Genomic DNA, 17,690 nt, shown 5'->3' on the forward strand with positions numbered 1-17,690 from the left:
AGAAATAAATGTGGTTCAATGATGAAAATTTGGTCAAATAGTGAGTATGTTCAAGAGATCATAACTTTATTTCATTTATTTAATTATTTATATATATATATATATATATATATATATATATATATATATATATATAATATTCCTATTGTCCTATTATCACGTAATAGTATACGGATATTGACCAAAATGTGTGGGGAGTCAAAATAATATATTTAAAATTTGTATATTTAATTATTAACATTACTTCAATAAAAATAAACACATAATCTAATATAGTTATAACTATAAAAAAATTACATATATTATAAAAGATTGTTCATTGTTTTCAAATATTATTGAGCTCATCAATGTTGAATCATAACTAAGTCTTTCAGCTATTTTTTACTTTTAATGTAAATAATCATATTATCTACAAAATATACATATTTCATTTTATTAATGTACATAGATTATTCAAAAGCCTTCATAAGTTTTCTTTCCATTGTTATGCAATGAACAACCATATTATCATATTTTAATCTCCACCGGTTGTTTCTTTTTTGCCACTTTTAAAATATGATTTTTTTTTCATTGCTTTTTGCATTCGGACTTGAACAAGTTTTAGCTTGTCTATGAAAAAAAAAGCTTATATAGTAAATGATACATTTCTAACAAGGTACCAAGAGCTAAGAATTAGTTGTTTATTTTGTATGTTAAGAAGTCGATGAAATTGGCTTATTGACAACGTAAAATCTTCAATACACTCTTCTCACATTGATATATATATATATATATATATATATATATTGAGCGTGAAACTAGACATTAATGAGTAATCCGATAGCGACCCAATAATGGGTGACACAACAAGTCCAACAAATAATGAATAATGATCTTTCGATGGCGGGTGGTACAAGGTCAAACAAACAACAAACATGGTTAGGATAAACTCTAACTCATGACTCTAATATCATGTTAAGAAATAGACTTTAAGCCTAATTGAATCCCACAAAACCAACTTGTAAAGTAAGATTTATATCAATTTATATACTATGAAATTGTCTTATCTCTAGTCAATGTAGGATCTCCAACATTCTCTATTTTAGTTTGTGATTTTATTCCTTTATTGATAGAGATAGTTATAGAATATCTCTTTTGTTTTTGTATTTCTGATGTACAATATGTTTTTGTTTTTTTTGTTTTCCTTGACTTGGATACCTTTATATTTAAGCATTTCTTGTATCCTTGATTGTGATTGGAATATACTAAACTATTCATCTTTCTTCTCTTTCTCTTCATTCCAGTTTGCTCACATGGTATCAGAGCCAGATTTCTTGGATATTGATTATGAATAGATGCAAGTAATTTTATTTTTCTACAACTATGGATTAACCCTTAACAATGATTATTCTAGTTATCTATTGTTATTATTATTATTACTATTATTATGCGTATATTTATATTTGTATGAGATTAATATTTCTTTGTGTTTTAAACTGTTTATATCAACGTGTTATATTTATTTTATACGAGATCTTATTACAAAATATACGTTTCATTCTAGTATAATATATACCTCAAACATTTAATTCTAAATTTTAATCATATAACGATAATTTTTTCATACACATCACCAACTAGTTATTATGTCATTTTATAATTAAAAAAACATGTCCAAATATTATTTTTTAATCTTATTATATTGGTATTATTAATTATACTTTTAAAATATATTATTTTAACATAATAAACTTATTGAATCATTTTATTTTATCTCCTATATAAAAATATATTCATAATTAACTATTTATCTTTTTCTCGTATCGTTATACTGTTTATTTAAATTTTATATTTATAATTATATATATAATTATGACGATTACTCATAATTGTATAAATAATTTATTTATATAAATATAAGAATAATTACATTAATTTTTAAAACAAATTAAAATAAAAAGTACAACTTTTTCCAAATATAATAAAAATTAATTATTCTCTTAACTCATCTATTAACAATAGTATTAATAGTTTTTAAGCTATTTGTATCAATTTGAAAAATGTTAACATCAATTTTATATTTTATTTATTTTATACCTAATATACGTATATCTTACTTTATTATCGATTATACAACACACATTTTATTTTAATATAATATATAATTGATAAGTTTATTATAAATATATACATTTTACTTTATCACCTCATTCTAATATAGTATATAACTTAAAAATTCATTATAAATTTTAATTATACAGCATCACTAATCAGTGTCAAATTTATAATTTAAAAAAATATCTATATCTACATATTATTTTTATTCTTCTTATTATTATTGATATTATTATTATTATTATTGGTATTATTAACTCTATTTTCTATAATCCATTAAAGAAAAGAATACTAAAATAATAATATTTGTTTTTAATTAATTTGTTTGAAAAAATAATGCTAATTAATTATTTTATATTTTATATTATCTAATTTATTATTTAAAGGTTATATATAATTTACATTATCATAACCTGTAAATATAATTATGTAAATAAAATATTTATTTAAATATAATTATTATTATATTATTTTTAAATCATTTTTTTAAAAAAAAAAACTATCCATATGCAAGGTTTTAAAGATTAATTTTTATATTTATTTTATGTGTATATGTATTATTATATTTGTTGGAAATTTTAGTTAATGTTATCAAATAATTAATATAGTATCAAGGAGTGAAGGAGTGTAAAAAAAAAAGAAATGGGGTGAAAAGTTTAATTATTTAAATTATAAAAATAGATAAAAAAAGTTTATAAATAGTTTAATTAACATATAAAATGAAAAAATATCAAAGTCTAGTTAAATGTAACTAATTACAAATAAACATTTAAATGTATTTCATCAACAGAAGTTATACTAACTTATCTTAAGCTAATATTTATACTTTAAAAACACAAATATATCATAACATTATTTATGTCATGGTTGGATTAAAAAAAAAAAAGGTGGACCACCCCTTCCGGCACGTCTTTGCCACGATTGTTGCTCTGCATCGTTAAAATTTTACTCTGCATCATTGAAATTTTATCTTCCTCTTATGGCGGTAAATCCTCTTCTTCTGTTTTGTTCCAAGAAAAGTGTATAACAAATGAAAGACGTTGTCTTTTCTTTAACGGTGTGTTTGGTCTCGCATCAATTTGGATGTGTAATTGATTTCAGAAATAAAATTCACGTCAAATTAATTAAAAGTTTCAAGAAGCAACATTCAAAAATGGATTCAAAGTTTTGAACGTGATACCAAACACACGCTAAGTCTACTTTATATATTGATTTTACAATTCACATTATTTCTTTTCACTTCTTATTGTTATGCTATATGACGTTATATAGGACTAAATTTTTTATTTATTTCATTAATATCCTATATTATCAAGTGTAAATTTAAATTTTATTATAGTTTATTTTAATTTTATTTCATAATATGTGTTTAATTACATGTAGTAGATAATAAATAAATAATCATTTTTATTTGTTTTTTTAATTGCTATATACTTTCATTAAAGCATTCTTTAGATAATATACTTAAATTTAGAATTAAAACATTATAAAAAAAAATTGTTTATATTTTTTCAATTTATGCAAAACAGGTCCACAAACCCATATTTTGATATTTATGAAGGTAGACTGGACCTATTAACTCATATGTCAGTCACTATACCCTAATTCATTTTTATTAGCATATTGAGCAAAAGGTGAATAGAAACAAAAGAAGACAAAATCATATTATCACTTATAATTCATTGTTTAATATTTCACTACTGAACAAATTTCATGCAATTACAAATTTTATACTATTTTTTTAACGCTATTATGTTTTTTGTCTTTAGATACCAATTACATAATTAGTTCCATCTTGTCTATAATTTTTTTTTAATTTCTCTTTTCATGAACAATCTTCGCACAATCTTTGTTATTTTTATAAGTATCTCTTATTTTCATGGCAGACATTAGGTAAACTTCACACCAAAGAAGATGGGAAGGAAAGTACAAAAATAAAAAATAAATAAAAAGTAAAGAAAGCAAATCATTATGTTAATAATTAAGCTATGGACGAGCTATTATTCTCCCATAGATTGTAATTTTTTAAAAGGAGTTATAATGGGTAAATTACCATTGATGTAATATATGTATTATGTAAGATATGTATCGAATACGATAAGTATTTAATAAGATAATACGTTCGTTTTAAAAATGGTAAAATATCATTATATATATATATTATATATATATATATATATATATATATTTTGAAAAAATTATAATTTAAAAAAAATGATAAATATATATTTGTTATTATATAAATTTAAATTCAAATGACATGTATTAAATATTAACAAAATAAACTATAAATTATTATAAAAGTATTATTACTTTATAAATTATATATTTTATTAATAAAAATTGATAAAGTATTTGACAAAAAATTTTAATCAAATTAAAGTATAAATGCATTATAAATTAAACCTAAAGTTTTATATATATTTTAATTATTAGATTATTTAATGATAATATCTTAAACAGACATATTATATTTATGATTTCATAATAAGATGAAATAAATAAAACACATCAAAAGTTGATTATTTAATCAAAAATTTAAAGACTAAAATTGCAAATAATGACAAAAAGATTAAGAATGAAAATACAAAGTTAAAAGAGAAGGACAAAAAAGGAATACTCGTGGTTGGAATATTTTTGTTGGAGAGGAAGTATACCAATGTGGTTGAAGGGACTCACCATTGAGAAAGAGATGGTTATGAATCTAAGTATGAGTCTAAGTCTTACATTGGCTAAAAATGAGAAAATAGAGCACTATATAAGGATAAAGACCCATAAACCCATTGTCTTAAGGTTTTGGGTTGAAAGTGGTGTCAATGTCTTATGTGGTTGGACTCAGGTCTCATTGGTGTTGTATCTCCCCAATGAAACCTCCTCCTCTGTAAACCTAACACACTTGATGAATGATATTTACTATTTAGAAGGATGAGAGAGGAATAATTTTAAAAGTGATTGAGGTGTTCATTTCTAAAGATTTGAGAGAGAGGGGAAGGAAGAAGTTGAGAGATTCTATTGTTTTCCCATCTTCTCTCGTATGTAGAGATTTGAAGGTGAATTGCATAAGATTATCGTAATGTCTTCCATTCTTTATTTGTTTTCTTAATTTAAGTTGATTCATGAACATATTTTCTTAATTTATGTGAATTAATAACACAAATCATCACTGATAATGTTACATGATTATGATAATAATGTAAAAATATGACTTTTAAAATTGTGCTTACAACAATAATTAATATCCTAAAGTTATAAACTATTTACCAACAAAATCTTAATATGTACATATATTGTATTTTATTATGTTTTTATTAAATTATTTTTTATAAAACAAATCTAACTTGTCTGACTGTAATTTCATAATACTTTCAACATTAATGACAATTTGATAATTTTGTTTTTATTTCAATTAAACTTAATTTTTAATCTATCACATCAATCAAATCGTTCACAAATTTTACTCCCAAACTCATTCACTTTCACCTTCAAATCTCTTTAAAGTGAACAATACAAACTTCATCATCTAATCCATCCAAATTCATCATCTTCATCTCCTTCAAATCAATATTCACAAGTGAACACACTCTAAAATATTCTTCCCAAATTCTTCCACCATAACAGCTCTTTTTATACAATTTTTTTGTCTACCATGATACTTACCCTATTTTTTCATGCAAAACCTTGACCCATGGTGACTTATTCTATTTTTCTCGCTTTAGTTCCCGAGGCCCAGTGCCCTTTTGTAGACACAATAATTCCACTCATACAAACTTCGTCTCTCCCTTTTTTCTTCCTATGAGAATCTTCTTTGTAACGTTTAGAATTTTTATGTAAATATTTGTTGAAGGTTTGGAAAATGGTGGATATTTTCCACTCAGGCTCTAAGAAACCCAAAGAAAATGTTAGAATGAACATTGTGTCTATGGATTGTTTGGTGGAATTTTAGTGTGTGTTATGGTGGTTTAAGAGAGATAAAGTAGTTCAAGTGACGTATGTTTGTAAAAATGTGTACATGTATCGTTATGCATGTGTTGTGAGGAAAACTATTAATATTTATGATGTATATTGTAACATCCCGGTAGGATATTACTTAAAAATAAAATAAAATAATATAAAATAAACAGGCAAATGTAATACCTCATTTATTAAATAGTCCATTTCCCAAAAATATGGAAAATTTAAAACTTTAAAACATTAATAAACCAAAACCATAAAAACTGTAATCCAATTACATGGAAATCAAATAAAAATAGTTATATAACAAAAATCCCCTCGTGCGCTGAGCCCCCTCTCCGCCATTAAGCGTCTCCTGGCTTACCTGAAACATCATCTACTCCCGGATAATAAATTACCTAATCATCGCCACACACAAACAGATAGGATGAGCTATACACATAAACATAATTAAATATGAAATTAAACCCCCAATCCATTCATAAGTAATCATTTGTTTATTTTCCAAAAACACCTACATTTCCACACTCATAACCGATATGAGTTCATGCATGTACTCTAACTCTGGGATTTCATGTGCTTCCACGACCCTCCTCGCTTGTGGTCCAACCTACAAGCTTATCCCGCTTGTAGTCCTGCTTCACGGAGTTCTTCGCCTGTCATCCGAACTCCTCGCTCGGACCCGGACCGCATAACTGCCTTTCCTACTATGAACTCCCTCGCTCATAGCATTCTCAAGTTGAGCATGAAATGAACTTCCTCGCTCATTCATCCCAACAAGAGTACCTCCGGTGAACTAACTGTTCACGTTCCGCATGCGGTCCTCCCCATCACGAACTCCTCGTTCACGACTCATTCCAAGCACATCCCAGAATCCTATGGACTTAGTCCTTCAAGCCCACTCACCACAAACACATTCATATAACTTCCTATAAGTTAGGAAATACCAAGCAACAGTCCAAACAGTGCATAAGAACCTGGCTCCTCGCCATTCTCGCTTAAGCCATGCTTGTTCGCCCAAGTGAGTGCATCTGTCTCGCCCAAGCTGATTCACCTCGCCTGAGCGAGTGTGAAACAGTGGCCTCACCATAATATCTCGCTTAGGCGAGGTCATCTCTCGCCCAAACTCACAATTCTTTCTCGCCTGAGCTACAATGCAAGTAACACACCAATATTTATCACGATATCTCGCTTAGGCGAGACCTTCTCGCCTGAGCGAGACCTTGGTTCGCTCAAACCCACCCAACTCCTCGCCTGGACGAGGTTTCACGCTCAGAACACACATGTCATGTCGCGACCTCGCTTAGGCGAGCCTCTCTCGCCTGAGTGAGACTATGTTTCGCTCAACCCCAACCTTGGTCGCCTGAGCGAATTTCTCGAGCCTAAACCCTGGATGAACTCCTGCAAATCTTGCCTAGGCAAGAAGGAGTCGCTTGGGCAAAACATGCCGAGTTTCGCCTATGTTCATGCTCTAAAATCGCCAAGACCATACCCAAAAACCAAATCATTCAATACCAAACACTCCATTTGATCAGGCAACCACAAAAACAGGTTTTAAACAAGTTTAAATCACCAAAAAGAAAGTTTAAATTATTAGATTATTTAATGATAATATCTTAAACAGACATATTATATTTATGATTTCATAATAAGATGAAATAAATAAAACACATCAAAAGTTGATTATTTAATCAAAAATTTAAAGACTAAAATTGCAAATAATGACAAAAAGATTAAGAATGAAAATACAAAGTTAAAAGAGAAGGACAAAAAAGGAATACTCGTGGTTGGAATATTTTTGTTGGAGAGGAAGTATACCAATGTGGTTGAAGGGACTCACCATTGAGAAAGAGATGGTTATGAATCTAAGTATGAGTCTAAGTCTTACATTGGCTAAAAATGAGAAAATAGAGCACTATATAAGGATAAAGACCCATAAACCCATTGTCTTAAGGTTTTGGGTTGAAAGTGGTGTCAATGTCTTATGTGGTTGGACTCAGGTCTCATTGGTGTTGTATCTCCCCAATGAAACCTCCTCCTCTGTAAACCTAACACACTTGATGAATGATATTTACTATTTAGAAGGATGAGAGAGGAATAATTTTAAAAGTGATTGAGGTGTTCATTTCTAAAGATTTGAGAGAGAGGGGAAGGAAGAAGTTGAGAGATTCTATTGTTTTCCCATCTTCTCTCGTATGTAGAGATTTGAAGGTGAATTGCATAAGATTATCGTAATGTCTTCCATTCTTTATTTGTTTTCTTAATTTAAGTTGATTCATGAACATATTTTCTTAATTTATGTGAATTAATAACACAAATCATCACTGATAATGTTACATGATTATGATAATAATGTAAAAATATGACTTTTAAAATTGTGCTTACAACAATAATTAATATCCTAAAGTTATAAACTATTTACCAACAAAATCTTAATATGTACATATATTGTATTTTATTATGTTTTTATTAAATTATTTTTTATAAAACAAATCTAACTTGTCTGACTGTAATTTCATAATACTTTCAACATTAATGACAATTTGATAATTTTGTTTTTATTTCAATTAAACTTAATTTTTAATCTATCACATCAATCAAATCGTTCACAAATTTTACTCCCAAACTCATTCACTTTCACCTTCAAATCTCTTTAAAGTGAACAATACAAACTTCATCATCTAATCCATCCAAATTCATCATCTTCATCTCCTTCAAATCAATATTCACAAGTGAACACACTCTAAAATATTCTTCCCAAATTCTTCCACCATAACAGCTCTTTTTATACAATTTTTTTGTCTACCATGATACTTACCCTATTTTTTTCATGCAAAACCTTGACCCATGGTGACTTATTCTATTTTTCTCGCTTTAGTTCCCGAGGCCCAGTGCCCTTTTGTAGACACAATAATTCCACTCATACAAACTTCGTCTCTCCCTTTTTTCTTCCTATGAGAATCTTCTTTGTAACGTTTAGAATTTTTATGTAAATATTTGTTGAAGGTTTGGAAAATGGTGGATATTTTCCACTCAGGCTCTAAGAAACCCAAAGAAAATGTTAGAATGAACATTGTGTCTATGGATTGTTTGGTGGAATTTTAGTGTGTGTTATGGTGGTTTAAGAGAGATAAAGTAGTTCAAGTGACGTATGTTTGTAAAAATGTGTACATGTATCGTTATGCATGTGTTGTGAGGAAAACTATTAATATTTATGATGTATATTGTAACATCCCGGTAGGATATTACTTAAAAATAAAATAAAATAATATAAAATAAACAGGCAAATGTAATACCTCATTTATTAAATAGTCCATTTCCCAAAAATATGGAAAATTTAAAACTTTAAAACATTAATAAACCAAAACCATAAAAACTGTAATCCAATTACATGGAAATCAAATAAAAATAGTTATATAACAAAAATCCCCTCGTGCGCTGAGCCCCCTCTCCGCCATTAAGCGTCTCCTGGCTTACCTGAAACATCATCTACTCCCGGATAATAAATTACCTAATCATCGCCACACACAAACAGATAGGATGAGCTATACACATAAACATAATTAAATATGAAATTAAACCCCCAATCCATTCATAAGTAATCATTTGTTTATTTTCCAAAAACACCTACATTTCCACACTCATAACCGATATGAGTTCATGCATGTACTCTAACTCTGGGATTTCATGTGCTTCCACGACCCTCCTCGCTTGTGGTCCAACCTACAAGCTTATCCCGCTTGTAGTCCTGCTTCACGGAGTTCTTCGCCTGTCATCCGAACTCCTCGCTCGGACCCGGACCGCATAACTGCCTTTCCTACTATGAACTCCCTCGCTCATAGCATTCTCAAGTTGAGCATGAAATGAACTTCCTCGCTCATTCATCCCAACAAGAGTACCTCCGGTGAACTAACTGTTCACGTTCCGCATGCGGTCCTCCCCATCACGAACTCCTCGTTCACGACTCATTCCAAGCACATCCCAGAATCCTATGGACTTAGTCCTTCAAGCCCACTCACCACAAACACATTCATATAACTTCCTATAAGTTAGGAAATACCAAGCAACAGTCCAAACAGTGCATAAGAACCTGGCTCCTCGCCATTCTCGCTTAAGCCATGCTTGTTCGCCCAAGTGAGTGCATCTGTCTCGCCCAAGCTGATTCACCTCGCCTGAGCGAGTGTGAAACAGTGGCCTCACCATAATATCTCGCTTAGGCGAGGTCATCTCTCGCCCAAACTCACAATTCTTTCTCGCCTGAGCTACAATGCAAGTAACACACCAATATTTATCACGATATCTCGCTTAGGCGAGACCTTCTCGCCTGAGCGAGACCTTGGTTCGCTCAAACCCACCCAACTCCTCGCCTGGACGAGGTTTCACGCTCAGAACACACATGTCATGTCGCGACCTCGCTTAGGCGAGCCTCTCTCGCCTGAGTGAGACTATGTTTCGCTCAACCCCAACCTTGGTCGCCTGAGCGAATTTCTCGAGCCTAAACCCTGGATGAACTCCTGCAAATCTTGCCTAGGCAAGAAGGAGTCGCTTGGGCAAAACATGCCGAGTTTCGCCTATGTTCATGCTCTAAAATCGCCAAGACCATACCCAAAAACCAAATCATTCAATACCAAACACTCCATTTGATCAGGCAACCACAAAAACAGGTTTTAAACAAGTTTAAATCACCAAAAAGAAAGTTTAAATTATTAGATTATTTAATGATAATATCTTAAACAGACATATTATATTTATGATTTCATAATAAGATGAAATAAATAAAACACATCAAAAGTTGATTATTTAATCAAAAATTTAAAGACTAAAATTGCAAATAATGACAAAAAGATTAAGAATGAAAATACAAAGTTAAAAGAGAAGGACAAAAAAGGAATACTCGTGGTTGGAATATTTTTGTTGGAGAGGAAGTATACCAATGTGGTTGAAGGGACTCACCATTGAGAAAGAGATGGTTATGAATCTAAGTATGAGTCTAAGTCTTACATTGGCTAAAAATGAGAAAATAGAGCACTATATAAGGATAAAGACCCATAAACCCATTGTCTTAAGGTTTTGGGTTGAAAGTGGTGTCAATGTCTTATGTGGTTGGACTCAGGTCTCATTGGTGTTGTATCTCCCCAATGAAACCTCCTCCTCTGTAAACCTAACACACTTGATGAATGATATTTACTATTTAGAAGGATGAGAGAGGAATAATTTTAAAAGTGATTGAGGTGTTCATTTCTAAAGATTTGAGAGAGAGGGGAAGGAAGAAGTTGAGAGATTCTATTGTTTTCCCATCTTCTCTCGTATGTAGAGATTTGAAGGTGAATTGCATAAGATTATCGTAATGTCTTCCATTCTTTATTTGTTTTCTTAATTTAAGTTGATTCATGAACATATTTTCTTAATTTATGTGAATTAATAACACAAATCATCACTGATAATGTTACATGATTATGATAATAATGTAAAAATATGACTTTTAAAATTGTGCTTACAACAATAATTAATATCCTAAAGTTATAAACTATTTACCAACAAAATCTTAATATGTACATATATTGTATTTTATTATGTTTTTATTAAATTATTTTTTATAAAACAAATCTAACTTGTCTGACTGTAATTTCATAATACTTTCAACATTAATGACAATTTGATAATTTTGTTTTTATTTCAATTAAACTTAATTTTTAATCTATCACATCAATCAAATCGTTCACAAATTTTACTCCCAAACTCATTCACTTTCACCTTCAAATCTCTTTAAAGTGAACAATACAAACTTCATCATCTAATCCATCCAAATTCATCATCTTCATCTCCTTCAAATCAATATTCACAAGTGAACACACTCTAAAATATTCTTCCCAAATTCTTCCACCATAACAGCTCTTTTTATACAATTTTTTTGTCTACCATGATACTTACCCTATTTTTTTCATGCAAAACCTTGACCCATGGTGACTTATTCTATTTTTCTCGCTTTAGTTCCCGAGGCCCAGTGCCCTTTTGTAGACACAATAATTCCACTCATACAAACTTCGTCTCTCCCTTTTTTCTTCCTATGAGAATCTTCTTTGTAACGTTTAGAATTTTTATGTAAATATTTGTTGAAGGTTTGGAAAATGGTGGATATTTTCCACTCAGGCTCTAAGAAACCCAAAGAAAATGTTAGAATGAACATTGTGTCTATGGATTGTTTGGTGGAATTTTAGTGTGTGTTATGGTGGTTTAAGAGAGATAAAGTAGTTCAAGTGACGTATGTTTGTAAAAATGTGTACATGTATCGTTATGCATGTGTTGTGAGGAAAACTATTAATATTTATGATGTATATTGTAACATCCCGGTAGGATATTACTTAAAAATAAAATAAAATAATATAAAATAAACAGGCAAATGTAATACCTCATTTATTAAATAGTCCATTTCCCAAAAATATGGAAAATTTAAAACTTTAAAACATTAATAAACCAAAACCATAAAAACTGTAATCCAATTACATGGAAATCAAATAAAAATAGTTATATAACAAAAATCCCCTCGTGCGCTGAGCCCCCTCTCCGCCATTAAGCGTCTCCTGGCTTACCTGAAACATCATCTACTCCCGGATAATAAATTACCTAATCATCGCCACACACAAACAGATAGGATGAGCTATACACATAAACATAATTAAATATGAAATTAAACCCCCAATCCATTCATAAGTAATCATTTGTTTATTTTCCAAAAACACCTACATTTCCACACTCATAACCGATATGAGTTCATGCATGTACTCTAACTCTGGGATTTCATGTGCTTCCACGACCCTCCTCGCTTGTGGTCCAACCTACAAGCTTATCCCGCTTGTAGTCCTGCTTCACGGAGTTCTTCGCCTGTCATCCGAACTCCTCGCTCGGACCCGGACCGCATAACTGCCTTTCCTACTATGAACTCCCTCGCTCATAGCATTCTCAAGTTGAGCATGAAATGAACTTCCTCGCTCATTCATCCCAACAAGAGTACCTCCGGTGAACTAACTGTTCACGTTCCGCATGCGGTCCTCCCCATCACGAACTCCTCGTTCACGACTCATTCCAAGCACATCCCAGAATCCTATGGACTTAGTCCTTCAAGCCCACTCACCACAAACACATTCATATAACTTCCTATAAGTTAGGAAATACCAAGCAACAGTCCAAACAGTGCATAAGAACCTGGCTCCTCGCCATTCTCGCTTAAGCCATGCTTGTTCGCCCAAGTGAGTGCATCTGTCTCGCCCAAGCTGATTCACCTCGCCTGAGCGAGTGTGAAACAGTGGCCTCACCATAATATCTCGCTTAGGCGAGGTCATCTCTCGCCCAAACTCACAATTCTTTCTCGCCTGAGCTACAATGCAAGTAACACACCAATATTTATCACGATATCTCGCTTAGGCGAGACCTTCTCGCCTGAGCGAGACCTTGGTTCGCTCAAACCCACCCAACTCCTCGCCTGGACGAGGTTTCACGCTCAGAACACACATGTCATGTCGCGACCTCGCTTAGGCGAGCCTCTCTCGCCTGAGTGAGACTATGTTTCGCTCAACCCCAACCTTGGTCGCCTGAGCGAATTTCTCGAGCCTAAACCCTGGATGAACTCCTGCAAATCTTGCCTAGGCAAGAAGGAGTCGCTTGGGCAAAACATGCCGAGTTTCGCCTATGTTCATGCTCTAAAATCGCCAAGACCATACCCAAAAACCAAATCATTCAATACCAAACACTCCATTTGATCAGGCAACCACAAAAACAGGTTTTAAACAAGTTTAAATCACCAAAAAGAAAGGTTTGACCATAATTAACCATTACAACTTAAAAACCCTTATACAATCCATATAATTCACCATAAACTAGGTGCACAATATCAATTCCACCCATTTTCAATCATAGTGCCTATAATACGAATTTAGCATCATGCATAATCAAATGGGAAATAACACAGACACAGAATCACAACATAATTCATATGCACATATTACAAGGTAATTACCTTTTCACATTCACTCCAAACTAACTTTGGCAAAAATAAAGGTTAATTTCTATCTATTAAGGTCTGAACCACTATGCTAATTCATATTTAGTAATAACTATTATAATTCTATAATCTTATTATCACACAACATGATCATGCATAATATTAAAATTTAAATAATCAAACAACATATAATTGACATACATAAGACTCAAACCCAAGTCCCTTCAATACAATCAAGTACTCTCAACCACTTGAGCTAGTACTTTTCCACGTCACACCAATCAACATTTAATGTCATAAAGACTCTTTCTACCCACATTTATTAATTAATTAATTAATTTTTACGGGTCTTACATATATGTCCATAAAATTAATTATGTATGATATGCATGTTGTGAACATTATAAAGATAAAATCATTATTGAGATATATGTATATGGATGTAAGACATATATGTTTGATGATACAATTTGATGTATTGATACTCAGGATGGTATTAATTTGTGTGGTGAGTAACTTGTATAACATGTAGTTTGTATGACAATAGTAAACATGTTAACTAATTAAGTAAGTAAGATACTATAACTTTATTAATGATCTAATCTCATAAACTAAGACATCAAACAATAAAAAAATAATAAAGTTTATGCATCACACTTTGATAAGTAAATAAGTAAATGTAAGAACCAACTCATATAGGATAAATGTTAGTTTCTAATAAAACTTGTTTGATATTGATGTATATTGAATATGTTGGATATGTGATTAAGGATTTTGACATTTCATTAACAAAATTTGAATTGAGACTTATAAAAATATCGTTAAAAGATATCTTTATTTTTACTCACAAGTATAATTAAGAATATATTTGCTATATACATTGATGAATATGTTCTTGAATTATACTTGTGCATTTCGAATCCCAAATTAAAAGCTTCAATGTTCATTACAAATTATATAATTTTTATTAGTAACCGGACATTTAATATGCATATAGTCGTTGTGACCTCGTTTATGAGATTATTATTCACCATTATTGTCAAAACGTTCAATCACAACGGTCATATCCTCACAATTCCATATAAGCAATTTGAAGAGGAAGTGCAACTCTTATTCATTATTGATACTTTACTTATACTTTAAACAAATTCATAAGCTCTTACTTACTTAAACATCAAATAATTTATTGTATGTGGATCTTTCTATCAAGGACAACCTACCAAATAAAAACACGATTGGCGATCTTCTTCTATTAAAGATAACCTACTAAACAAAAACACTATTGGGATTCCATCACGTGTCTTGCAAACTTCTAATCCCAAATCTAGTAAAAACAATTATACATATATATATATATATATATATATATATTATGTTAAATATTAAACATTAAATTAATTAATAAACAATTTACATTACTTTTTTTTTTCTATTAAACTCCCATTGTGATCAATTTATATTTAACATTTTTTAAGTGTCATTTGATTCCTCATAATATATAAATGCATTTTTAAATTGTTAAAAATCATTACTATTTTTAGTATCTCAACTATACTCATAAAGCAAAGTCCATCGGTCATTTATCATCAGATGAAAATTTCTTAAAAAGAAAAAATAAATAAAAGAATACAAAACATAAATTCATGATTAAATTTAGGTTTAGATATTCCTTTTGTTCCTATTCTCTTCGAGTTTGTTTAATGTGATCATATTTTTCCTACTTGTCTTCTAACCCTATTTTTTACATGTAGCAAAAATTAAATATAAATCTAATAATTATATTATAGTAATATATTTAGCGTTGGTATAAAAATATGGAAAAAAAATTAACAAAAATGTTAACTTTAATGAAAATTTCAGTATAATATTTATTTAAAAATTATATTTGGTCTCAATTTGGAGGTGGACAAAATTGTTTAATTTAAAAAAAAATGTAAACTGAATTAAAAAAAATTAACAAAAATTATAACTAAATTGAATATAAAACACTGACATGTGACACTTACACTAACTAGTGACATGATATTGAATTGACACGTTGACATTTTTTTTAATTAGAGAAATATAAAAAAAAAAACACGAATTGATGCGTGATCAGCATTTATATTGTTCATATTCTGTTAACAATCTATACACCATTACCAAGTAATGACCAAATTAAATAAAATTAATAAAAATTGGGATGTTATTGACCACGAACAAAAATAATAATTACATTAAACAAACTCGATAAAAATAAACACCAAAGTAATATTTAAATCTAAAATTTATATTTCACATGACATAAAAAGAACTATAAATATTACGAAAAAAATCTAAACAAACAACGAAAATCAATCATTAAACCACCTATATCAAAATTATTTTCATATTTAATATATTACGATTTAATGTAAATATTATAATGGTTTATTCTTTCTTTTTAATACATTTTGGATGTAATTTTGTCATTAATTTTATTAAATAATAGCGTTTTTTATTGTAAATATCGTTTTAAAAAGCTAATTAAATTGAATTTTTATTTTACAGAAAATAATGATTAGTAGCAAAAAAATGTTTATATATTAAGAAAATATTGTTTTATATTAGTTTTGTATCAACGATAGTAAAACAAACGAGTATTGATTTTTTCATTAGACATATTTATTTATTTATTATTTTTTACTTAAAAAAATTTCTGGAATTCAAAATTATGTCATAAAAAGTAATATTTAAAAAAATAATGATAATTATTTTTAAATATAAATATCACTAATATTTTTATTTTTATTGTTGAACTAATTATTAACGATGCAGACTAAATAAATTCATAAACAACTAAATTAAAAGTAACACCTTTCCTCAAGGACTAAAAGTAAACCTAGGATCACATTTATTGCAATTAAAAATATATTTAATACGAAAACACCATTAGAAACTAAACTTTCTTCTCATTAATATGTATTTACATTTTAAGAAAATTTCATCAAATACAAATTTAAATTCATTAAACGTTTATTTAAATTGTGAATAAATATGATTAAAATCATTAAATATTATCTTGAATTATGATAAAATGGCATTAAATGGTATATAATTGCTAAAATTTTCACTTTCATTGCTTAATAATCAAATCATTGTACTCGTAAATTCACGTAAACATGCGGATATATGTATAATTTTTTAATAGTGAATTTTAAAGTAGAAAAAAAATGAATTATAACAGTAATTATTAAACTTGATTATGATGTTGATGTATATGATAATCAATGTAGATTCACCATTTTTTTATTATTTATGAATTAGGTATATATAAAATCTCAATTATTTCCCAACTTTGAGATAAGTTTTGCGTGGATACAAACAAAATTTGTAGCTCACTAGCTTGCTAGAGCAATACAATTTTATGAAAATTACTAACTTTTTCTATTGCAGACCACACTATATCTACCTAGTTATCTAAAATGAAGTTTATGAGCCTTTTGAGCAGTAAAAGATAAAGTTTCCTTAAAAAGAATTAAATATTTATTTATTTATTTTTACTTTGTTCAATCATTTAACAACCTTAAAAAAAATATTATGATATTATGGATTACCAATATAAACTACTTGACAGTCATAGAAATTCAAAAAATATTGAATTGATACACATTGAATTAAAAAATAT

This window comes from Vigna unguiculata, chromosome 7 (genome assembly GCF_004118075.2).
Source record: "Vigna unguiculata cultivar IT97K-499-35 chromosome 7, ASM411807v1, whole genome shotgun sequence".
NCBI classification, from domain to species: Eukaryota; Viridiplantae; Streptophyta; class Magnoliopsida; order Fabales; family Fabaceae; genus Vigna; species Vigna unguiculata.